At 49.9% G+C, this 26216-nt stretch overlaps 1 long non-coding RNA gene across 1 annotated transcript in view; it reads left to right on the plus strand.

Annotated features, from left to right (window-relative positions):
* Positions 1 to 1419: 1419 nt before the first annotated feature.
* Positions 1420 to 26216, plus strand: part of LOC149466324 (uncharacterized) — a 33156-nt gene continuing 8359 nt past the window's right edge. Inside the window, exons 1-2 of the long non-coding RNA XR_016312132.1 lie at positions 1420 to 1571; positions 11236 to 11318. This is a non-coding gene — a long non-coding RNA (uncharacterized LOC149466324). The remainder of the gene's footprint in view (positions 1572 to 11235; positions 11319 to 26216) is intronic.

Raw genomic sequence — 26216 nt, forward strand, 5'->3', positions numbered from 1 at the left:
GGAGGCACTCTGGATATTTGAGGATTGATGCACTAGAGTGACACCTTTGTCTGAGCACAATTTTGAAGTGGTTGATGAAGAAGCACTTATTTATATACCAATATTTATTTATCACAGAAGAGTGATAGTATGATTTTGCACATGATGATATAATTCGTATATTGATTGTATTTCAACACTTGGCACTTTTGAGATTATTCACTGTGATTTTTATTTATTGATTTATTTTTTAATAGACAATGTACTTAAGTAAGCACTTGGTCACTTTTACATAAGTTGTGTGTGCACTTGTATAACCAGTTTTAGCCACTTGGGGGCAGACTGATTTTATTTGGTTTACACATTTAATATTATTTAAGCACTAGTCACTGTTCTTTTTGTTATATATATTTGCATAAAATTATTTGGTTTTGTGTATAGTACGCTTATAGCAGAGCGCTTCATCCAGTATTTAATATAATTTTTCTGTGTCGTATAGATGATAGCAGCTAGCTATATTTAGGCATTCTGTGGAGAGCAGGAGGATATTCATATTGTCTAAAGATTTGAATTACTCCATTTACTGTCATAAGTACATTTTTTTTGTTTCTACTATACCTTTATCTAATTTATGTTTTATATTTTGTGTTTTGCTTATCTAATAGAAAATTCTAGTATTTTTTGCGAGAAAATGTCTTAGACTCACCATATATATTTTTAAATATAGTCTTCAGATTTTTTTTAACATATAAAAAAGTCATTTTAACATATATTTTTACATATACTTGTAAATGCATTCCAAAAATGTAGATTTGTATTTTTAAAGACATACAGTATATTTGAAATGTATTTTTCAACATACAGTATATATATATTGAAATATATTGATTATGGCCAAAATTGTAGTATTTCAAATATATGTCAATATATTTGGGAAGAACATTTTTAAAATATATTTAAAATATATTTTTCTTTCATGTGGGTATGATATTAAAGCCCACTGCAGTGCTGTCACATATGTATACAGCTGGTATAAAACAGTAGTAAAAGTTATACTTCAGAAAGCTGGGCAAACTATAAATTAACATGGAAAGGCAAATAGTTTCTAAAAGCTGCCAGTATGAAAAAAAAAAACTTTAGCAAAATCCCAGGATCCTACTGTGCAACAGTGTTTTCTTCCTCTCTTTAAACTGTGAAAGTCTGGTCACTTTGTTTTAAGTGAAATGGGAGTAAATAACGGCCGAAAATGACTCTATGCTGTGTAAACCAGAACAATAAATTGGGCTGGAATTCCACTTAAATTGATTTTAGAATAAAACTAAATAGAAGATCAGGAGATAGTTGGAATGCTTCTTGGGTGCTGATATTGTCCCACCTGGAGGCTAGGAGGTAAATATTTTAAAAACTTCATGTGACATCAGTTATGTGTTCTTGTGAAAGATGTGACTATTATTACCTCAAACTTTAATTAAACCTTCTGTGTTCTTAACTTCTTCATCTTCTATTATATAAGCCGACCCCGTTCTTCGTAGATTAGACCTCCGCTGAAGTCTTCCATCTGTCTACATTCTCAGCACCAACTGACCTCCCTGGTAAGTATACGCTGGAATATCTTTATTATATTATTCATCCTATTATAATTATTTATAAGGAAAGAATCCTCGGTATTCAGCTTTCAGGTAAAGTATAAATGACTCCTCTGTTTTATTTTATTTTTAAAAGCTGCCAAGGTTCCTCCTATTATTTTTCCCATAATGATTTATTTCGCACAATGAATGTGAAAATTCAAATTGATTCACAAAATTCAAAACGGAGAATATTAAAAGTGGCGAACCTAGACTCAAACCGGCTATTGTACGCATTTCACAATCATAATTGTACGATTATTAAAAACATAATGAAGCAAGCCAGAGAAATTTTATCGTTGTGCCCAGAAAAGAATTTTTTACAATTTTGATAAACCTTTTATTAAACACTAAATTCTAAATATCTTTCCCTTATTAGGAAATATTATTGATATGCTAATATACAGTATTTATACTTAAAATATTGTAAATTAATCAATTCAAAATTATAATAATCTAATATCACTTTAAATACAATAAAGTCCAAGTATATTCCCAAATGAATGGAAGCATGTGCATACAAGGAAAAGTTCGATCCAAAAAGCCGTCACCATACACCAAAACAGATTGGCCTCTTACCAGACAATTTGACCGCTCAAAGGTCGGTCAACATGCGCAGCGTGATATAACATCAGTACAGCAATCGATCCTCAGTAGGGATCCCCTCCAGAATAGTAAGTAACTTCTTCACCTTCAATAAATCTCCAAATGGTAGAAACTCCCGTCCGATGGTCAGGGAATGAATAAAGAGGAAAGGAAACTCGTAGTGTAGTATTTAAAATCGAATTCAATACATTTATTTAGGTTCCACGTACATCAGTGAATAAGACAACCAGCATGGTAAAACAGGATATTTCTAACCGACAAGATGGCCACCGTCCCTCCAGAGCGCAACGACGTCACACGGCGAGGCTCCACCCCATACTTAACCATTTGCCGACAGGGCATACCCCCCTTCCTGCCCAAGCCAATTTTCAGCTTTCATCGCTGTCGCATTTTGAATGACAATTGCCCGGTCATGCAACACTGTACCCATATGAAATTTTTAGCATTTTTTTGAAACAGATAAAACTTTATTTTGGTGTTATTTATTCATCACTGGGATTTTATTTTTTGCAAAATAAACCAAAAACAACTAAAAATGTTGAAAAACATTTTTTTTTCTTAGTTTCTGTTATACAATTTTGTAAATAAGTGATTTTTCTCCTTCACTGATGTGCGCTAATGAGGTTGCACTGATAGGCTGCACTGATGGACACTGATAGATGGCACTGATGGGCACTGATAGGTGGCACTGATGGGCATTTACAGGCATCACTGATGGGCAACGAAAGGCAGCACTCATATATGGCACAGATAGGCTGCACTGATGGGCACTGATAGGTGGCACTGATGGGCACTGAAGAGGAGGCACTGGTAGGTGGCACTGATGGGCATTGACAGGCATCACTGATGGGCACCGAAAGGCAGCACTAATATATTGCACTGATAGGCGGCACTGACTGACACTGATAGGTGGCACTGACTGGCACTGTTAGGCAGCACTAATAGGCGGCACTGATGGGCACTGATAGGCGGCACTGATGCGCATTGATATGCGGCATTGATGTGCACTGATGGACACTGACAGGTGACATTGATGGACACTGACAAGTGGCACTGCTGGGGCTACACTGATCATCAGGGCACACTGATCAAAGGTGTCCTGATCATCAGTGTACATGTCCCCTCTGAGGAATGCCAATTACCGGCTCTTCTCACGAGCTGTCAGCGGGAGGAGAGGAATGCCGATAACCGGCATTTCCTTATTACATGAGATCAGCCGTGATTGGACACAGCTGATCACATGGCAGAGCTGATGACATCAGCTCTTTCCATTGATTGTGATCCGCTGTGTCCCAGGGACACAGTGCACCACCGATCGCCGTGCTGCGTCATATGACGTCCTCCTAAAATGAGAGAATCCCCTCATTACCTTATATGGCAGGTGGGAGGTGGTTAAAATATTGTTCTTTCATATATTTATGCCCTTATTAAGAGATAGTACAGTAGAAAGCTAGCATTCATAAATTATATTCCTTATATTGATCGATTATTTTCACATAATTTCAATGGTCTCCTTCACTCCAAACCTGGAACAAATTCTAATCACAGAAACCATTATCTGGGGACTCTCCTCATTCATACAAGAAAAACCCACTAGAAACCATTAGTCCAGTTTGTAAAGAAGATAACTATAAATTGATTTTCAATCTAATATCCTTTAGTAATGGTTGAGAGAGGAGTAGAGTAGGAAGACCAGGTGAGCTAAGAGGCATCAACGTTTAAGGTAGAGGGTCCTGGAAACCGTAGACAATGGAAATTGGAGCTCCGGTTCTTGTGAACCAACTGCAATGGCGTCGAAGATCCTCCTTTTATCTGATTAAGGAAAAAGATAGATGAAGACCCCTTAATCATTTTTTAATCCCTGAGGAACCAGATCCAGTAAGGTCTAAAAGGCATCAAGCAAATCCATGTCATTTTAAAAAACTCTACCTGCCAATAATGGGCTCCAGGTCTTCGTGATCTTTTTTCTGAAACCATTAGTTCAGTTTGTAAAGAAGATAACTATAAATTGATTTTCAATCTAATATCCTTTAGTAATGCTTGAGTGAGGAGTAGAGTGGGAAGCCCGGGTGAGGCAAGAGGTATCTCATTTAGGATAGAAAGTCCTGAGACCATAGACAATGGAGCTTTTTCTCCAGTTTTAGCAGTTCCTCTGCATTGCACTCTGCTTGATGTTCTGGGATGGCGGGTCAGCAAGCCCACATCGCAATTTACCAGTCACCTGGCCAAGATCTACTGGTTGCTGACTCCCTCTACAGACAATGGAGATTGGAACTTCTGTTCTTGTGAACCAGCTCCAATGGAATCTAAGAACCTGCTGTGCTCTTCCTTTTGTGGGATTGAGGAACAAGATAGATGAAGACCCCCTTAGTCATTGTGTTATCCATGGGGAACCAGATCCAGTAAGGTCTGGGAAGCATCAAGCAAATCCATGTCATTAAAAAAAACTCTACCTGCCCATAATGGGCTCCAGGTCTTCGTGATATTTTTTCTGAAACTGTTAGTTCAGTTTGTAAAGAAGATAACTATAAAATGATTTTCAATCTAATATCCTTTAGTAATGCTTGAGTGAGGAGTAGAGTGAGAAGCCCGGGCGAGGCAAGAGGGATTTCATTTAGGATAGAAAGTCCTGGAGAGCATAGACAATGGATTTCTGCATTGCACTTAGTCATTGTGTGTCAGGGACCATCGCGATGCATGGGTCTACACATGCGTAAGTGTCTGTCAAGACGTGCAGGTAGCAGGGCACTAGGATCCAGGCGCACCCGTCGTCTTGACAGTATTAGGCAGGCACTAGGACCTAGGCTGCGCCTGTCAGGTGCAGGGTGGGCTACTTAAACCAGCCCTGCACAGACACTTGTTGCCGAATGGTCTTTTGTATCCTGTTGCCTGTGTTGTGAATACTCTGATCTGGATTGTCTGACCTTGTTGCCTTCTCCTGTCCTGACCCCTTGGCTTGCCTGACTCTGCTCCTGGACGTTCCCTTATAGATCTGATCTTTTGGTATTGACCCTGTGTGTGACCCCACTATCCTTTGCCTATCGTCTTGTACCTCACCGACCCGCTAGTTATCGACCCGGCTTGTTTGACTCTGACTTTGCTCATCCGTCCATCCATCCCTCAGGGATCCCTGGGCTCCCTCACATCAGACTCTTAACCCACTGGAGCCCTTGGCAGACTCCTCTACCTCTGATAGAGATACCTAGCAGCTGCGACCTGGTCCCGGAGCGCTCTAAGTCCATCCCCACCATCAGGGGCCCTGGTGAACAAGTGCTCCGGTACTTAGACTCCGCACTCTGGGGAGGCTCTATCAGGGGACTGATAGAGGTACTGTCAGGCGGTCCGTCACAGTACCATTCGGCCATGACTGAGTCTGGAGGGAGGCCTTCTCCCATAGAAGAGATTTGCCGACATTTGTCCGCCCTAACCCAGGCAGTAACTGCCCTCCAGGATAAATGCTACCGGTTAGAAAATCGGTTTGACACCATGACCGTGTCTGAGACTCCTCCTCAGAGCCAGGCCTCAACTGTTAGCTCTGAGGTAGCCTCTGGATCTCCCATAGGGGCTGCGGCTGCAGCTTCACCAGCCGAACCTCGTGTTCCCATGCCTGAACGTTTTCGGGGAGATCGTGCACGGTTTAGGTCTTTCAAAAATGCATGTCTGCTGTATTTTGACCTGCAACCTCGTACCTTCACCACTGAGTCGGTTAAAGTAGGATTCGTGATTTCCCTATTACAAGATGAACCTCCAGGACTGGGCCCATAGATTAAGGGAAACACAGGACCCCCAGTTACAGACCAGAAACACATTTTTTAAGGCCATGTCTGTCCTCTATGATGACCCCCAGCGGGTGGCTTCAGCTGAATCCACCCTCTACTCCCTCCGACAGGGTTGTCAAGCTGCGGAGGAATATGCCTCCGCGTTCAGGCGATGGATGGGGGACACGCGTTGGAACGACGCTGCCCTGCGTCACCAATCCCGGGTCGGACTCTCGGAGGCGCTAAAAGATGAGTTAGCCCGGTTTGGCCTCCCAGAGTCCTTGGAAGATCTGATCACCCTGGCGATCCAAATCGATCGCAGGTTGCGGGAACGCCGGTCTGAGAGGTCAGGCCATGGTCAAGGAGTCACATGGTCACCTCCCAGGGGCACAGGTCATCTCGCCCCTACCGATGTTCCACCAGCCATTTCTGTGGATACATCAGAGCCCATGCAGCTGGGATTGGCTCGGCAGGCCCTCACCCCAGAGGAGCGCCAGAGAAGACGCACCAGGAACCTCTGTTTCTACTGTGGAGGAACTGGACATGTCGTGTGGAACTGCCCGGTGAAAGCACGTAAGTCGAGAACTACAGTTCCTTTTTGTTCCCTGGGTAATATGAGTCAATCCAGTTACTTAGCAGTACCCCTCTTTTTTCAGCTTCCGGAAAGAACTGTGAAGACCACTGCAATCATTGACTCGGGGGCCTGCAGTTGCTTTTTGGACATTGATTTTGTCCGTCAGCAGGAAATACCTTTACAGGCCAGGAAATGGGGACTTAATTTGTTCCTGGCTGACAGTTCCCAGATTAAATTGGGTGTGGTTGACCAAGAAACTCCCCCTATACTCACCACCATAATGGGCCTTCACCGGGAGTTATTACGTTTTGATGCTATCGCGTCACCCCTTTTCCCAGTGATCTTGGGGCTTCCGTGGCTACAAGCCCACAACCCTCAGATCAAATGGGAAACCGGGTCCCTCAGTTTTCCCTCGGCCTATTGTCGGGAAAACTGTCATGTTTCCGGGCCCCCCAAATCCTCCAATGTGCAGAGGAGGATTCCAGCTTGAGACAGGTTGTTCCAGTGGTATACCATGATTACCTGGATGTATTTAGCAAACGTGGGGCCGACACTTTGCCCCCTCATCGACCATATGACTGTCCCATTGACTTATTGCCTGGATCCGAGATCCCTTTTGGTCGCATATTCCCGTTATCTGAGGTGGAGTTGGGGGTACTGAAAGAGTATATTGAGGAGAATCTCCAGAAGAAATTTATTCGTCCTTCCACTTCACCGGCAGGGGCGGGTATTTTCTTCGCGGAGAAGAAAGATAAGACTTTAAGGCCTTGTGTTGATTATCGGGAACTGAATCGGGTTACAATTAAAAAACGCTACCCTCTACCACTGGTCTCCGAACTTTTTCAAAGCCTAAGGGCGGCAGTTTGCTTCACTAAGTTGGATCTCCGTGGGGCATACAACTTGGTACGCATCCGAGAAGGGAACGAGTGGAAGATGGCCTTCCGTACTCGGTTTGGCCACTTTGAGTATTTGGTCATGCCTTTTGGGCTCTGCAATGCTCCGGCCACCTTCCAGCATTTTGTGAACGATGTCTTTAGGGACTTTCTGGACATGTTTGTCATTCTTTACCTGGATGACATTTTGATATTTTCACCATCCCTAGACACCCATAGAGTTCATGTGATTAAGGTTCTGGAGCGGTTGCGCCGACACGGCCTATATGCCAAGGCCGATAAATGTAATTTTGAGCAACAGAGCATTTCCTTTCTGGGGTTGATCATCTCCACTGCGGGGATCGCAATGGATCCCCAAAAGGTCTCGGCATTCCTTGAATGGCCGATCCCAACCAATAAAAAAGGCATCCAACGGTTTATTGGGTTTGCCAACTTCTACAGGAAGTTTATTAGGAATTTTTGAGGTCTGGTCTCCCCTATCACGCAGTTGACTAAATCAGGGACCCGCTTCAAATGGACATCAGAGGCTCAGGAAGCATTCGAGACCCTGAAATGACTGTTTACCACCGCCCCCATTCTGGGTCACCCGGACACTGCACTACCTTATGTGCTAGAGGTGGATGCATCCGAGAACGCGTGGGATCAATTTTATCCCAGAGGAAAGGACCAAAAGAATTGTTGAAACCAGTGGCATTCTTCTCCAGGAAACTCACTCCGGCAGAACGCAACTATGACATCGGGGATCGAGAACTATTGGCCATCAAAACCGCCCTGGAGGAGTGGAGATACCTGCTGGAAGGAGCAGCCCACCCAATTTTGATTTTTACTGACCATAAGAACCTCGAATACCTGAGAACAGCTAAACGCTTAAGGCCACGCCAAGCCAGGTGGGCTCTTTTCTTCTCACGTTTTTCCTTCCACATCACCTACAGGCCGGGTTCGAAGAACACAAAGCCAATGCCCTTTCGCGCATGTTTGAGGATCCCAAGGAAGAACTCAGGCCGGATACCATTCTGTCATCAGGAAACTTTTTGGCCCTTCAAACGGAGCTGCGTGCTAAGCTACAAGATGCATCTGGAACTTGCCCCCCTCTACCAGGAATACCACTCTACCTCGAAGGAGGATTGTTACGAAAGGAGGGATTGATTGTGGTACCGGAAGATGTGCAGACGCAGGTGTTAGGGCACTGTCACAATCACCCAATGGCTGGGCACTTTGGAGTGACAAAAACGCTGGAGCTGTTTAAACGCACCTTCTGGTGGCCTGACATGAACAAGGATTGCAAATGCTACGTAAAGTCTTGTGCGATTTGCCAGAGGAATAAGCCAACCAGAAATAAGGCTTGGGGGCTGCTACGCCCACTACCCATTCCTGCTCGATGTTGGCAGATGATAGCAATGGATTTTATAGTGGAACTACCCCCGTCCCAGGGCCATACGGCAATCTTCGTTATTGTGGACCGTCTGTCAAAGATGGGCCGTTTTGTACCCCTGAAAGGTACCCCATCAGCTGAAGAGACCGCTCGGATTTTCATCAAAGAAGTGGTCAGATTACATGGGGTTCCAGAAGATATAGTGTCTGACCGGGGGGTACAATTTACCTCTAAGTTTTGGAGAGCCCTATGCAAGGCTCTGGGCATTAAGCTCTCACTTTCCTCCGCCTTTCATTCACAAACCAACGGACAGACGGAAAGAACCAACCAGACATTGGAACAGTACCTGAGGTGTTACACATCGTTTTTACAGAATGACTGGCTGACCCTCTTGCCCTTAGCAGAATTTGCTTTCAATAATGCAAACCACTCCGCCACAGGGCAATCGCCATTTTTTGCGAATTACGGATTCCACCCCACATTCATGCCTGATCTGATTGTTGACAGCACGGTTCCAGCTACCCAAAGCATGATCGATTTTTTCTCAGATAACAACAAACTGTTGCAGGAGGCCATGGCTAAAGCCCAGGAAGACAACAAAGAGGCGTTTGACAAAAAGCGAAGGGGGGAATTGGTGCTGCAGCCAGGAAATAAGGTCTGGCTGGCAACAGCTAACCTAAAATTACGTTGTCCGTCAAAAAAGCTAGGACCAAAATTTTTAGGCCCCTTCCAGGTTAAACGCATGATCAACGAGGTGGCTTATGAGCTTGAACTTCCGGAGAACTTTAAGATCCATCCAGTGTTCCAAGTCTCATTGCTGAAACCAGTGGTCGCAGACCCATTTCCGGACTAGGAATCCAGGCCCCCTGAGGCTATAAAAGTGGAGGAACAGGTAATTTGAGGTGGAAGCAATTCTGAACTGTCGTAGGAGGGGGGGCCAGACCGAGGTTTTGATTAAGTGGAAAGGCTATGGTCCTGAGGAGAATTCATGGGAACCTGCTCAAAATGTTCATGCCCCCAGACTTATGCGGGAGTTTGTGCGTGGTCACCCGCAGTGGAGAGATCAGTTGGGCACCCGGAGGATGCCCATGGGGGGTGGGCAATGTCAGGGACCATCGCGACGCATGGGTCTACACATGCGTACGTGTCTGTCAAGACGTGCAGGTAGCAGGGCACTAGGACCCAGGCGCACCTGTCGTCTTGACAGTACTAGGCAGGCACTAGGACCTAGGCTGCGCCTGTCAGGTGCAGGGTGGGCTACTTAAACCAGCCCTGCACAGACACTTGTTGCCGAATGGTCTTTTGTATCCTGTTGCCTGTGTTGTGAATACTCTGATCTGGATTGTCTGACCTTGTTGCCTTCTCCTGTCCTGACCCCTTGGCTTGCCTGACTCTGCTCCTGGATGTTCCCTTATAGATCTGATCTTTTGGTATTGACCCTGCGTGTGACCCGACTATCCTTTGCCTATCGTCTTGTACCTCACCGACCCGCTAGTTATCGACCCGGCTTGTTTGACTCTGACTTTGCTCATCCGTCCATCCATCCCTCAGGGATCCCTGGGCTCCCTCACATCAGACTCTTAACCCGCTGGAGCCCTTGGCAGACTCCTCTACCTCTGATAGAGATACCTAGCAGCTGCGACCTGGTCCCGGAGCGCTCCAAGTCCATCCCCACCATCAGGGGCCCTGGTGAACAAGTGCTCCGGTACTTAGACTCCGCACTCTGGGGAGGCTCTATCAGGGGACTGGTAGAGGTACTGTCAGGCGGTCCATTACATTGTGTTATCCATAAGGAACCAGGTCCAACAAGGTCTGGAAATCATCAAGCAAATCCATGTTATTAAAAAAAACCTCAACCTTCCCGTAATGGGCTCCAGGTGTACGGGATCTTTTCTGATGATTTAGACCACAGGTGTCAAACACAAGGCCCATGGGCCGAATCCGGCCCTCCGGGCTTTATCATGTGGCCCTTGCACCTCTCCTGCAGGTACCCTCTTGTCGCAGCCCCCACCTTATCTCAGCAGTCAGCAGCAGAGAGGAGAATAGAACTCCTCTGCCAAATCTTGCACCTCAAAGTGCAGCTGCAGCACCCCCTCATCTCTGCCTCCCCTGGTCTCAGCAGTCAGCAGACTCTGGTAACTGACTCCACTCCTCCTCTGGTCCTCCTCCAGACCCTGCACTTTCTGCTTTCCAACTCTGCCCCCAAAGGGGGTGGGTGCTCTGGACATCTAGTCTTCCAGATACCACCGGCCCTTTGAGTGCAATCACAATGCTGATACGGCCCGCGATGGATTGGAGTTTGACACCCCTGATTTAGGCTATTGTATTGGAACAACCATTTTATGTGTGCCTAACATTAGGGGGCCTTATGTTGTTTTTGAGTCACATTTTTCCTTTTGCCTTCTTTTTCTTTCCATGTGATCCACAGAGCCCAAAGATGTTCACCTTGAAGAAATCCCTGTTACTTCTTTTATTTCTTGGGATCGTCTCCTTGTCTCTCTGCAAGCAAGAGTAAGTATGAAGAAAACATTTTTTATTTAATTATAGACTTTTAAATCTTAACTCCAGGCAAAACAGTAAAACATATCGGTAAAATACATACAGTCTATGAGAATTGTGTTTTACCTAGCAAATCATTTTTATGTCTGTTTATTCAGTCCTGGGATTTGCACAGCTCTGCCACACAGCACAGCCCTGTGCAAGGGGACCTGATTTTTCTCTGCTGCAGTTAGGTTTCAGGTCTTGCCCCTCCCCCAGCCTGTGACTGGATAGTGAAAAGAGAAGCAGCAAACTGATGAGCTCATCTCTCTGCCACTCTGCTCTCTCCTTCTATCAACATGCTCTTTGTATTGCTTCTCCTCGTCTGAACTCTGCTGTACATGGGACTGCAAGAGGCTGATACCAGGTCATGTTCTGGGGTGCATTATTGTATATACAGTGGGGCAAAAAAGTATTTAGTCAGCCACCAATTGTGCAAGTTCTCCCACTTAAAAAGATAAGAGAGGCCTGTAATTGGCATTATAGGTAGACCTCAACTATGAGGGACAAAATGAGAAAAAAAATCCACTTGGTCATCTACAAACAAGCAAGATTTCTGGCTCTCACAGACCTGTACCTTTTCTTTAAGAAGCTCCTCTGTCCTGCACTCATTACCTGTATCAATGGCACCTGTTTGAACTTGCTATCAGTATAAAAGACACCTGTCCACAACCTCAAACAGTCACACTCCAAACTCCACTATGGTGAAGACCAAAGAGCTGTCGAAGGACACCAGAAACAAAATTGTAGACCTGCACAAGGCTGGGAATGACTGAATCTGCAATAGGCAAGCAGCTTGGTGTGAACAAATCAACTGTGGGAGCAATAATTAGAAAATGGAAGACATACAAGACCACTGATAATCTCCCTCGATCTGGGGCTCCACACAAGATCTCACCCCGTGGGGTAAAATGATCACAAGAACGGTGAGCAAAAATCCCAGGACCACATGGGGGCACCTAGTAAATGACCTGCAGAGAGCTGGGACCAACATAACAAAGGCTATTATCAGTAACACACCCCGCCGCCAGGGACTCAGATACTGCAGTGCCAGACGTGTCCCCCTGCTTAAGCCAGTACATGTCCGGGCCCATCTGAAGTTTGCTAGAGAGCATTTGCATGATCCAGAAGAGGATTGGGAGAATGTGAAGCATGGGGGTGGCAACATCATGCTTTGGGGCTGGACGACGGATCCATGTACAGGACAGAATGAATGGGGCCATGTATCGTGAGATTTTGAGAGCCAACCTACTTCCATCAGTAAGGGCATTGAAGATGAAACGTGGCTGGGTCTTCCAACATGACAATGATCCCAAACATACCGCCCGGGCAACGAAGGAGTGGCTTCGTATAAAGCATTTCAAGGTCCTGGAGTGGCCTAGCCAGTCTCCAGATCTCAACCCCATAGAAAACCATTGGAGGGAGTTGAAAGTCTGTGTTGCCCAGCGACAGCCCCAAAACATCACTGCTCTAGAGGAGATCTGCATGGAGGAATGGGCCAACATACCAGCAACAGTGTGTGCCAACCTTGTGAAGACGTACAGGAAACATTTTACCTCTGTCATTGCCAACAAAGGATACATAACAAAGTATTGAGATGAACTTTTGATATTGACCAAATACTTATTTTCCACCATAATTTGCAAATAAATTCTTTCCAAATCAGCCAATGTGATTGTCTGGATTTTTTTTCTCATTTTCTCTCTCATAGTTGAGGTCTACCTATGATGCCAATTACAGGCCTCTCATCTTTTTAAGTGGGAGATCTTGCACAATTGGTGGCTGACTAAATACATTTTTGCCCCACTGTATGTTTAGATGCCTGGAGTTAATCTTTAAAGTGTACTGGGGCTTTTACAGAGGTTAAAACCCATATTGGATTTTAAAAATGCATATTAGTAGGACAGTAAGTGAGGTGGGGGGGGGGGGGGGGGGATCTCTATGACTGTAACAGCAATAAAAACCTGACAGAGTTTCTAATCCTAGAAATACAGAAAGCAGTGCCAGACCAAAACCAGATCAAAGATCCAAGACAATTCTAATTGTTGGTAAATAGGTCATATAAAAAGGCCAACATGTTTCGTGGACAATACTCCACCTTCATCAGGGCTCAGTGTTACTAAACCCCGGACCCTGCATTCACTATATCCGCTCTTCCCGGACCCCCCATTCACTATATCCGCTCTCCCTGGACCCCGCATTCACTATATCCGGTCTCCCCGGACCCCGCATTCACCACTATATCCGGTCTCCCCGGACCCTGCATTCACTATATCCGGTCTCCTCGGACCCCGCATTCACTATATCCGCTCTCCATGGACCCTGCATTCACTCTATCCGCTCTCCCCAGACCCCGCATTCACTATATCCGGTCTCTCCGGACCCTGCATTCATTATATCTGGTCTCCCCGGACCCCGCATTCACTATATCCGCTCTCTCCGGACCCTACATTCACTATATCCGCTCTCCCTGGACCTTGCATTCACTATATACGCTCTCCCCAGACCCTGCATTCACTATATTTGGTCTCCCCGGACCCTGCATTCACTATATACACTCTCCCGGGACCCTGCATTCACTATATCCGCTCTCCCCGGACCTTGCATTCACTATATCCGGTCTCTGGACCCTGCATTCACTATATCTGGTCTCCCCAGACCCTGCATTCACTATATCCGCTCTCCATGGACCCCGCATTCACTATATCCGCTCTCCCCGGACCCTACATTCACTATATCCGCTCTCCCCGGACCTTGCATTCACTATATCCGCTTTCCCCGGACCCTGCATTCACTATATCCGCTCTCCCCGGACCCCGCATTCACTATATACACTCTCCCTGGACCCTGCATTCACTATATCCACTCTCTCCGGACCTTGCATTCACTATATCCGGTCTCTGGACCCTGCATTCACTATATCTGGTCTCCCCAGACCATGCATTCACTATATCCGCTCTCCCTGGACCCCGCATTCACTATATCCGCTCTCCCCGGACCCTGCATTCACTATATCTGCTCTCCCCGGACCCTACATTCACTATATCCGGTCTCCCCGGACCCTGCATTCACTATATCCACTCTCCACGGACCCCGCATTCACTACATCTGCTGTCCCCGGACCCCGCATTCACTATACCTGCTCTCCCCGGACCCCGCATTCACTATATCCGCTCTCCCCGGACCCCGCATTCACTATATTCGTACTCCCCGGACCCTATCATTCACTCTATCTGGTCTCCCCGGACCCCGCATTCACTATATCCGCTCTCCCCGGACCCTGCATTCACTATATCCGGTCTCCCCGTACCCTGCATTCACTATATCTGCTCTCTACAGACCCTGCATTCACTATATCCGCTCTCCCTGGACCCCGCATTCACTATATCCGCTCTCCCCGGACCCTACATTCACTATATCCGCTCTCCCCGGACCTTGCATTCACTATATCCACTTTCCCCGGACCCTGCATTCACTATATCTGCTCTCCCCGGACCCCGCATTCACTATATCCACTCTCCCCGGACCCTGCATTCACTATATCTGCTCTCCCCGGATCCTACATTCACTATATCCGGTCTCCACGGACCCTGCATTCACTATATCTGCTCTCCCCGGACCCTGCATTCACTATATCCGCTCTCCCTGGACCCCGCATTCACTATATCCGCTCTCCCCGGACCCTGCATTCACTATATCTGCTCTCCCCGGACCCTACATTCACTATATCCGGTCTCCCCGGACCCTGCATTCACTATATCCACTCTCCACGGACCCCGCATTCACTACATCTGCTGTCCCCGGACCCCGCATTCACTATATCTGCTCTCCCCGGACCCCGCATTCACTATATCCGCTCTCCCCGGACCCCGCATTCACTATATTCGTACTCCCCGGACCCTATCATTCACTCTATCTGGTCTCCCCGGACCCCGCATTCACTATATCCGCTCTCCCCGGACCCTGCATTCACTATATCCGGTCTCCCCGTACCCTGCATTCACTATATCTGCTCTCTACAGACCCTGCATTCACTATATCCGCTCTCCCTGGACCCCGCATTCACTATATCCGCTCTCCCCGGACCCTACATTCACTATATCCGCTCTCCCCGGACCTTGCATTCACTATATCCACTTTCCCCGGACCCCGCATTCACTATATCCACTCTCCCCGGACCCTGCATTCACTATATCTGCTCTCCCCGGATCCTACATTCACTATATCCGGTCTCCACGGACCCTGCATTCACTATATCTGCTCTCCCCGGACCCTGCATTCACTATATCCGCTCTCCCTGGACCCCGCATTCACTATATCCGCTCTCCCCGGACCCTGCATTCACTATATCTGCTCTCCCCGGACCCTACATTCACTATATCCGGTCTCCCCGGACCCTACATTCACTATATCCACTCTCCACGGACCCCGCATTCACTACATCTGCTGTCCCCGGACCCCGCATTCACTATATCTGCTCTCCCCGGACCCCGCATTCACTATATCCGCTCTCCCCGGACCCCGCATTCACTATATTCGTACTCCCCGGACCCTATCATTCACTCTATCTGGTCTCCCCGGACCCCGCATTCACTATATCCGCTCTCCCCGGACCCTGCATTCACTATATCCGGTCTCCCCGTACCCTGCATTCACTATATCTGCTCTCTACAGACCCTGCATTCACTATATCCGCTCTCCATGGACCCCGCATTCACTATATCCGCTCTCCCCGGACCCTACATTCACTATATCCGCTCTCCCCAGACCTTGCATTCACTATATCCACTTTCCCCGGACCCTGCATTCACTATATCTGCTCTCCCCGGACCCCGCATTCACTATATCCACTCTCCCCGGACCCTGCATTCACTATATCTGCTCTCCCCGGACCCTACATTCACTATATCCGGTCTCCCCGGACCCTGCATTCACTATATCCACTCTCCACGGACCCCGCATCCACTATATCTGCTGTCCCCGGACCCCGCATTCACTATATCTGCTCTCCCTGGACCCCGCATTCACTATATCCGCTCTCCCCGGACCCCGTATTCACTATATTCGTACTCCCCGGACCCTATCATTGACTCTATCTGGTCTCCCCGGACCCCGCATTCACTATATCCGCTCTCCCCGGACCCTGCATTCACTATATCCGCTCTCCCTGGACCCTGCATTCACTATATCTGCTCTCCCCGGACCCTGCATTCACTATATCCACTCTCCCCGGACCCTGCATTCACTGTATCCGCTCTCCCTGGGCCCTGCATTCACTATATCCGGTCTCCCCGTACCCTGCATTCACTATATCTGCTCTCTACAGACCCTGCATTAACTATATCCGCTCTCCCTGGACTCCGCATTCACTATATCCGCTCTCCCCGGACCCTACATTCACTATATCCGCTCTCCCCGGACCTTGCATTCACTATATCCACTTTCCAAGGACCCTGCATTCACTATATCTGCTCTCCCCGGACCCCGCATTCACTATATCCACTCTCCCCGGACCCTGCATTCACTATATCTGCTCTCCCCGGATCCTACATTCACTATATCCGGTCTCCACGGACCCTGCATTCACTATATCTGCTCTCCCCGGACCCTGCATTCACTATATCCGCTCTCCCTGGACCCCGCATTCACTATATCCGCTCTCCCCGGACCCTGCATTCACTATATCTGCTCTCCCCGGACCCTACATTCACTATATCCGGTCTTCCCGGACCCTGCATTCACTATATCCACTCTCCACGGACCCCGCATTCACTACATCTGCTGTCCCCGGACCCTGCATTCACTATATCCACTCTCCCCGGACCCTGCATTCACTATATCTGCTCTCCCCGGACCCTACATTCACTATATCCGGTCTCCCCGGACCCTGCATTCACTATATCCACTCTCCACGGACCCCGCATAAACTATATCTGCTGTCCCCGGACCCCGCATTCACTATATCTGCTCTCCCTGGACCCCGCATTCACTATATCCGCTCTCCCCGGACCCCGTATTCACTATATTCGTACTCCCCGGACCCTATCATTCACTCTATCTGGTCTCCCCGGACCCCGCATTCACTATATCCGCTCTCCCCGGACCCTGCATTCACTATATCCGCTCTCCCTGGTCCCTGCATTCACTATATCCGCTCTCCCCGGACCCTGCATTCACTATATCCACTCTCCCCGGACCCTGCATTCACTGTATCCGCTCTCCCTGGGCCCTGCATTCACTATATCCGGTCTCTCCGTACCCTGCATTCACTATATCTGCTCTCTACAGACCCTGCATTCACTATGTCCGCTCTCCCTGGACCCCGCATTCACTATATCCGCTCTCCCCGGACCCTACATTCACTATATCCGCTCTCCCCGGACCTTGCATTCACTATATCCACTTTCCCCGGACCCTGCATTCACTATATCTGCTCTCCCCGGACCCCGCATTCACTATATCCACTCTCCCCGGACCCTGCATTCACTATATCCACTCTCCACGGACCCCGCATTCACTACATCTGCTGTCCCCGGACCCCGCATTCACTATATCTGCTCTCCCCGGACCCCGCATTCACTATATCTGCTCTCCCCGGACCCCGCATTCACTATATCCGCTCTCCCCGGACCCCGCATTCACTATATTCGTACTCCCCGGACCCTATCATTCACTCTATCTGGTCTCCCCGGACCCCGCATTCACTATATCCGCTCTCCCCGGACCCTGCATTCACTATATCCGGTCTCCCCGTACCCTGCAGTCACTATATCTGCTCTCTACAGACCCTGCATTCACTATATCCGCTCTCCCTGGAACCCGCATTCACTATATCCGCTCTCCCCGGACCCTACATTCACTATATCCGCTCTCCCCGGACCTTGCATTCACTATATCCACTTTCCCCGGACCCTGCATTCACTATATCTGCTCTCCCCGGACCCCGCATTCACTATATCCACACTCCCCGGACCCTGCATTCACTATATCCGGTCTCCACGGACCCTGCATTCACTATATCTGCTCTCCCCGGACCCTGCATTCACTATATTTGCTCTCCCTGGACCCCGCATTCACTATATCCGCTCTCCCCGGACCCTGCATTCACTATATCTGCTCTCCCCGGATCCTACATTCACTATATCCGGTCTCCCCGGACCCTGCATTCACTATATCCACTCTCCACGGACCCCGCATTCACTACATCTGCTGTCCCCGGACCCCGCATTCACTATATCTGCTCTCCCCGGACCCCGCATTCACTATATCCGCTCTCCCCGGACCCCGCATTCACTATATTCGTACTCCCCGGACCCTATCATTCACTCTATCTGGTCTCCCCGGACCCCGCATTCACTATATCCGCTCTCCCCGGACCCTGCATTCACTATATCCGGTCTCCTCGTACCCTGCATTCACTATATCTGCTCTCTACAGACCCTGCATTCACTATATCCGCTCTCCCTGGACCCCGCATTCACTATATCCGCTCTCCCCGGACCCTACATTCACTATATCCGCTCTCCCCGGACCTTGCATTCACTATATCCACTTTCCCCGGACCCCGCATTCACTATATCCACTCTCCCCGGATCCTACATTCACTATATCCGGTCTCCACGGACCCTGCATTCACTATATCTGCTCTCCCCGGATCCTACATTCACTATATCCGGTCTCCACGAACCCTGCATTCACTATATCTGCTCTCCCCGGACCCTGCATTCACTATATCCGCTCTCCCTGGACCCCGCATTCACTATATCCGCTCTCCCCGGACCCTGCATTCACTATATCTGCTCTCCCCGTATCCTACATTCACTATATCCGGTCTCCCCGGACCCTACATTCACTATATCCACTCTCCACGGACCCCGCATTCACTACATCTGCTGTCCCCGGACACTGCATTCACTATATCTGCTCTCCCCGGACCCCGCATTCACTATATCCGCTCTCACCGGACCCCGCATTCACTATATTCGCACTCCCCGGACCCTATCATTCACTCTATCTGGTCTCCCCGGACCCCGCATTCACTATATCCGCTCTCCCCGGACCCTGCATTAACTATATCCGGTCTCCCCGTACCCTGCATTCACTATATCTGCTCTCTACAGACCCTGCATTCACTATATCCGCTCTCCCTGGACCCCGCATTCACTATATCCGCTCTCCCCGGACCCTACATTCACTATATCCGCTCTCCCCGGACCTTGCATTCACTATATCCACTTTCCCCGGACCCTGCATTCACTATATCTGCTCTCCCCGGACCCCGCATTCACTATATCCACTCTCCCCGGACCCTGCATTCACTATATCTGCTCTCCCCGGACCCTACATTCACTATATCCGGTCTCCCCGGACCCTGCATTCACTATATCCACTCTCCACGGACCCCGCATCCACTATATTTGCTGTCCCCGGACCCCGCATTCACTATATCTGCTCTCCCTGGACCCCGCATTCACTATATCCGCTCTCCCCGGACCCCGTATTCACTATATTCGTACTCCCCGGACCCTATCATTCACTCTATCTGGTCTCCCCGGACCCCGCATTCACTATATCTGCTCTCCCCGGACCCTGCATTCACTATATCCGCTCTCCCTGGACCCTGCATTCACTATATCCGCTCTCCCCGGACCCTGCATTCACTATATCCACTCTCCCCGGACCCTGCATTCACTGTATCCGCTCTCCCCGGACCCCGCATTCACTATATCCGCTCTTCCCGGACCCCGCATTCACTATATTCGTACTCCCCGGACCCTATCATTCACTCTATCTGGTCTCCCCGGACCCCGCATTCACTATATCCGCTCTCCCCGGACCCTGCATTCACTTTATCCGGTCTCCCCGTACCCTGCATTCACTATATCTGCTCTCTACAGACCCTGCATTCACTATATCCGCTCTCCCTGGACCCCGCATTCACTATATCCGCTCTCCCCGGACCCTGCATTCACTATATCTGCTCTCCCCGGACCCTACATTCACTATATCCGGTCTCCCCGGACCCTGCATTCACTATATCCACTCTCCACGGACCCCGCATTCACTACATCTGCTGTCCCCGGACCCCGCATTCACTATATCTGCTCTCCCCGGACCCCGCATTCACTATATCCGCTCTCCCCGGACCCCGCATTCACTATATTCGTACTCCCCGGACCCTATCATTCACTCTATCTGGTCTCCCCGGACCCCGCATTCACTATATCCGCTCTCCCCGGACCCTGCATTCACTATATCCGGTCTCCCCGTACCCTGCATTCACTATATCTGCTCTCTACAGACCCTGCATTCACTATATCCGCTCTCCCTGGACCCCGCATTCACTATATCCGCTCTCCCCGGACCCTACATTCACTATATCCGCTCTCCCCGGACCTTGCATTCACTATATCCACTTTCCCCGGACCCCGCATTCACTATATCCACTCTCCCCGGACCCTGCATTCACTATATCTGCTCTCCCCGGATCCTACATTCACTATATCCGGTCTCCACGGACCCTGCATTCACTATATCTGCTCTCCCCGGACCCTGCATTCACTATATCCGCTCTCCCTGGACCCCGCATTCACTATATCCGCTCTCCCCGGACCCTGCATTCACTATATCTGCTCTCCCCGGACCCTACATTCATTATATCCGGTCTCCCCGGACCCTACATTCACTATATCCACTCTCCACGGACCCCGCATTCACTACATCTGCTGTCCCCGGACCCCGCATTCACTATATCTGCTCTCCCCGGACCCCGCATTCACTATATCCGCTCTCCCCGGACCCCGCATTCACTATATTCGTACTCCCCGGACCCTATCATTCACTCTATCTGGTCTCCCCGGACCCCGCATTCACTATATCCGCTCTCCCCGGACCCTGCATTCACTATATCCGGTCTCCCCGTACCCTGCATTCACTATATCTGCTCTCTACAGACCCTGCATTCACTATATCCGCTCTCCATGGACCCCGCATTCACTATATCCGCTCTCCCCGGACCCTACATTCACTATATCCGCTCTCCCCAGACCTTGCATTCACTATATCCACTTTCCCCGGACCCTGCATTCACTATATCTGCTCTCCCCGGACCCCGCATTCACTATATCCACTCTCCCCGGACCCTGCATTCACTATATCTGCTCTCCCCGGACCCTACATTCACTATATCCGGTCTCCCCGGACCCTGCATTCACTATATCCACTCTCCACGGACCCCGCATCCACTATATCTGCTGTCCCCGGACCCCGCATTCACTATATCTGCTCTCCCTGGACCCCGCATTCACTATATCCGCTCTCCCCGGACCCCGTATTCACTATATTCGTACTCCCCGGACCCTATCATTGACTCTATCTGGTCTCCCCGGACCCCGCATTCACTATATCCGCTCTCCCCGGACCCTGCATTCACTATATCCGCTCTCCCTGGACCCTGCATTCACTATATCTGCTCTCCCCGGACCCTGCATTCACTATATCCACTCTCCCCGGACCCTGCATTCACTGTATCCGCTCTCCCTGGGCCCTGCATTCACTATATCCGGTCTCCCCGTACCCTGCATTCACTATATCTGCTCTCTACAGACCCTGCATTAACTATATCCGCTCTCCCTGGACTCCGCATTCACTATATCCGCTCTCCCCGGACCCTACATTCACTATATCCGCTCTCCCCGGACCTTGCATTCACTATATCCACTTTCCAAGGACCCTGCATTCACTATATCTGCTCTCCCCGGACCCCGCATTCACTATATCCACTCTCCCCGGACCCTGCATTCACTATATCTGCTCTCCCCGGATCCTACATTCACTATATCCGGTCTCCACGGACCCTGCATTCACTATATCTGCTCTCCCCGGACCCTGCATTCACTATATCCGCTCTCCCTGGACCCCGCATTCACTATATCCGCTCTCCCCGGACCCTGCATTCACTATATCTGCTCTCCCCGGACCCTACATTCACTATATCCGGTCTTCCCGGACCCTGCATTCACTATATCCACTCTCCACGGACCCCGCATTCACTACATCTGCTGTCCCCGGACCCTGCATTCACTATATCCACTCTCCCCGGACCCTGCATTCACTATATCTGCTCTCCCCGGACCCTACATTCACTATATCCGGTCTCCCCGGACCCTGCATTCACTATATCCACTCTCCACGGACCCCGCATAAACTATATCTGCTGTCCCCGGACCCCGCATTCACTATATCTGCTCTCCCTGGACCCCGCATTCACTATATCCGCTCTCCCCGGACCCCGTATTCACTATATTCGTACTCCCCGGACCCTATCATTCACTCTATCTGGTCTCCCCGGACCCCGCATTCACTATATCCGCTCTCCCCGGACCCTGCATTCACTATATCCGCTCTCCCTGGTCCCTGCATTCACTATATCCGCTCTCCCCGGACCCTGCATTCACTATATCCACTCTCCCCGGACCCTGCATTCACTGTATCCGCTCTCCCTGGGCCCTGCATTCACTATATCCGGTCTCTCCGTACCCTGCATTCACTATATCTGCTCTCTACAGACCCTGCATTCACTATGTCCGCTCTCCCTGGACCCCGCATTCACTATATCCGCTCTCCCCGGACCCTACATTCACTATATCCGCTCTCCCCGGACCTTGCATTCACTATATCCACTTTCCCCGGACCCTGCATTCACTATATCTGCTCTCCCCGGACCCCGCATTCACTATATCCACTCTCCCCGGACCCTGCATTCACTATATCCACTCTCCACGGACCCCGCATTCACTACATCTGCTGTCCCCGGACCCCGCATTCACTATATCTGCTCTCCCCGGACCCCGCATTCACTATATCTGCTCTCCCCGGACCCCGCATTCACTATATCCGCTCTCCCCGGACCCCGCATTCACTATATTCGTACTCCCCGGACCCTATCATTCACTCTATCTGGTCTCCCCGGACCCCGCATTCACTATATCCGCTCTCCCCGGACCCTGCATTCACTATATCCGGTCTCCCCGTACCCTGCAGTCACTATATCTGCTCTCTACAGACCCTGCATTCACTATATCCGCTCTCCCTGGAACCCGCATTCACTATATCCGCTCTCCCCGGACCCTACATTCACTATATCCGCTCTCCCCGGACCTTGCATTCACTATATCCACTTTCCCCGGACCCTGCATTCACTATATCTGCTCTCCCCGGACCCCGCATTCACTATATCCACACTCCCCGGACCCTGCATTCACTATATCCGGTCTCCACGGACCCTGCATTCACTATATCTGCTCTCCCCGGACCCTGCATTCACTATATTTGCTCTCCCTGGACCCCGCATTCACTATATCCGCTCTCCCCGGACCCTGCATTCACTATATCTGCTCTCCCCGGATCCTACATTCACTATATCCGGTCTCCCCGGACCCTGCATTCACTATATCCACTCTCCACGGACCCCGCATTCACTACATCTGCTGTCCCCGGACCCCGCATTCACTATATCTGCTCTCCCCGGACCCCGCATTCACTATATCCGCTCTCCCCGGACCCCGCATTCACTATATTCGTACTCCCCGGACCCTATCATTCACTCTATCTGGTCTCCCCGGACCCCGCATTCACTATATCCGCTCTCCCCGGACCCTGCATTCACTATATCCGGTCTCCTCGTACCCTGCATTCACTATATCTGCTCTCTACAGACCCTGCATTCACTATATCCGCTCTCCCTGGACCCCGCATTCACTATATCCGCTCTCCCCGGACCCTACATTCACTATATCCGCTCTCCCCGGACCTTGCATTCACTATATCCACTTTCCCCGGACCCCGCATTCACTATATCCACTCTCCCCGGATCCTACATTCACTATATCCGGTCTCCACGGACCCTGCATTCACTATATCTGCTCTCCCCGGATCCTACATTCACTATATCCGGTCTCCACGAACCCTGCATTCACTATATCTGCTCTCCCCGGACCCTGCATTCACTATATCCGCTCTCCCTGGACCCCGCATTCACTATATCCGCTCTCCCCGGACCCTGCATTCACTATATCTGCTCTCCCCGTATCCTACATTCACTATATCCGGTCTCCCCGGACCCTACATTCACTATATCCACTCTCCACGGACCCCGCATTCACTACATCTGCTGTCCCCGGACACTGCATTCACTATATCTGCTCTCCCCGGACCCCGCATTCACTATATCCGCTCTCACCGGACCCCGCATTCACTATATTCGCACTCCCCGGACCCTATCATTCACTCTATCTGGTCTCCCCGGACCCCGCATTCACTATATCCGCTCTCCCCGGACCCTGCATTAACTATATCCGGTCTCCCCGTACCCTGCATTCACTATATCTGCTCTCTACAGACCCTGCATTCACTATATCCGCTCTCCCTGGACCCCGCATTCACTATATCCGCTCTCCCCGGACCCTACATTCACTATATCCGCTCTCCCCGGACCTTGCATTCACTATATCCACTTTCCCCGGACCCTGCATTCACTATATCTGCTCTCCCCGGACCCCGCATTCACTATATCCACTCTCCCCGGACCCTGCATTCACTATATCTGCTCTCCCCGGACCCTACATTCACTATATCCGGTCTCCCCGGACCCTGCATTCACTATATCCACTCTCCACGGACCCCGCATCCACTATATTTGCTGTCCCCGGACCCCGCATTCACTATATCTGCTCTCCCTGGACCCCGCATTCACTATATCCGCTCTCCCCGGACCCCGTATTCACTATATTCGTACTCCCCGGACCCTATCATTCACTCTATCTGGTCTCCCCGGACCCCGCATTCACTATATCTGCTCTCCCCGGACCCTGCATTCACTATATCCGCTCTCCCTGGACCCTGCATTCACTATATCCGCTCTCCCCGGACCCTGCATTCACTATATCCACTCTCCCCGGACCCTGCATTCACTGTATCCGCTCTCCCCGGACCCCGCATTCACTATATCCGCTCTTCCCGGACCCCGCATTCACTATATTCGTACTCCCCGGACCCTATCATTCACTCTATCTGGTCTCCCCGGACCCCGCATTCACTATATCCGCTCTCCCCGGACCCTGCATTCACTTTATCCGGTCTCCCCGTACCCTGCATTCACTATATCTGCTCTCTACAGACCCTGCATTCACTATATCCGCTCTCCCTGGACCCCGCATTCACTATATCCGCTCTCCCCGGACCCTGCATTCACTATATCTGCTCTCCCCGGACCCTACATTCACTATATCCGGTCTCCCCGGACCCTGCATTCACTATATCCACTCTCCACGGACCCCGCATTCACTACATCTGCTGTCCCCGGACCCCGCATTCACTATATCTGCTCTCCCCGGACCCCGCATTCACTATATCCGCTCTCCCCGGACCCCGCATTCACTATATTCGTACTCCCCGGACCCTATCATTCACTCTATCTGGTCTCCCCGGACCCCGCATTCACTATATCCGCTCTCCCCGGACCCTGCATTCACTATATCCGGTCTCCCCGTACCCTGCATTCACTATATCTGCTCTCTACAGACCCTGCATTCACTATATCCGCTCTCCCTGGACCCCGCATTCACTATATCCGCTCTCCCCGGACCCTACATTCACTATATCCGCTCTCCCCGGACCTTGCATTCACTATATCCACTTTCCCCGGACCCCGCATTCACTATATCCACTCTCCCCGGACCCTGCATTCACTATATCTGCTCTCCCCGGATCCTACATTCACTATATCCGGTCTCCACGGACCCTGCATTCACTATATCTGCTCTCCCCGGACCCTGCATTCACTATATCCGCTCTCCCTGGACCCCGCATTCA

The sequence above is a fragment of the Staurois parvus genome, unplaced genomic scaffold, assembly GCF_062004578.1.
Source record: "Staurois parvus isolate SC_StPar_1 unplaced genomic scaffold, SC_StPar_1.0 ptg000132l, whole genome shotgun sequence".
NCBI classification, from domain to species: Eukaryota; Metazoa; Chordata; class Amphibia; order Anura; family Ranidae; genus Staurois; species Staurois parvus.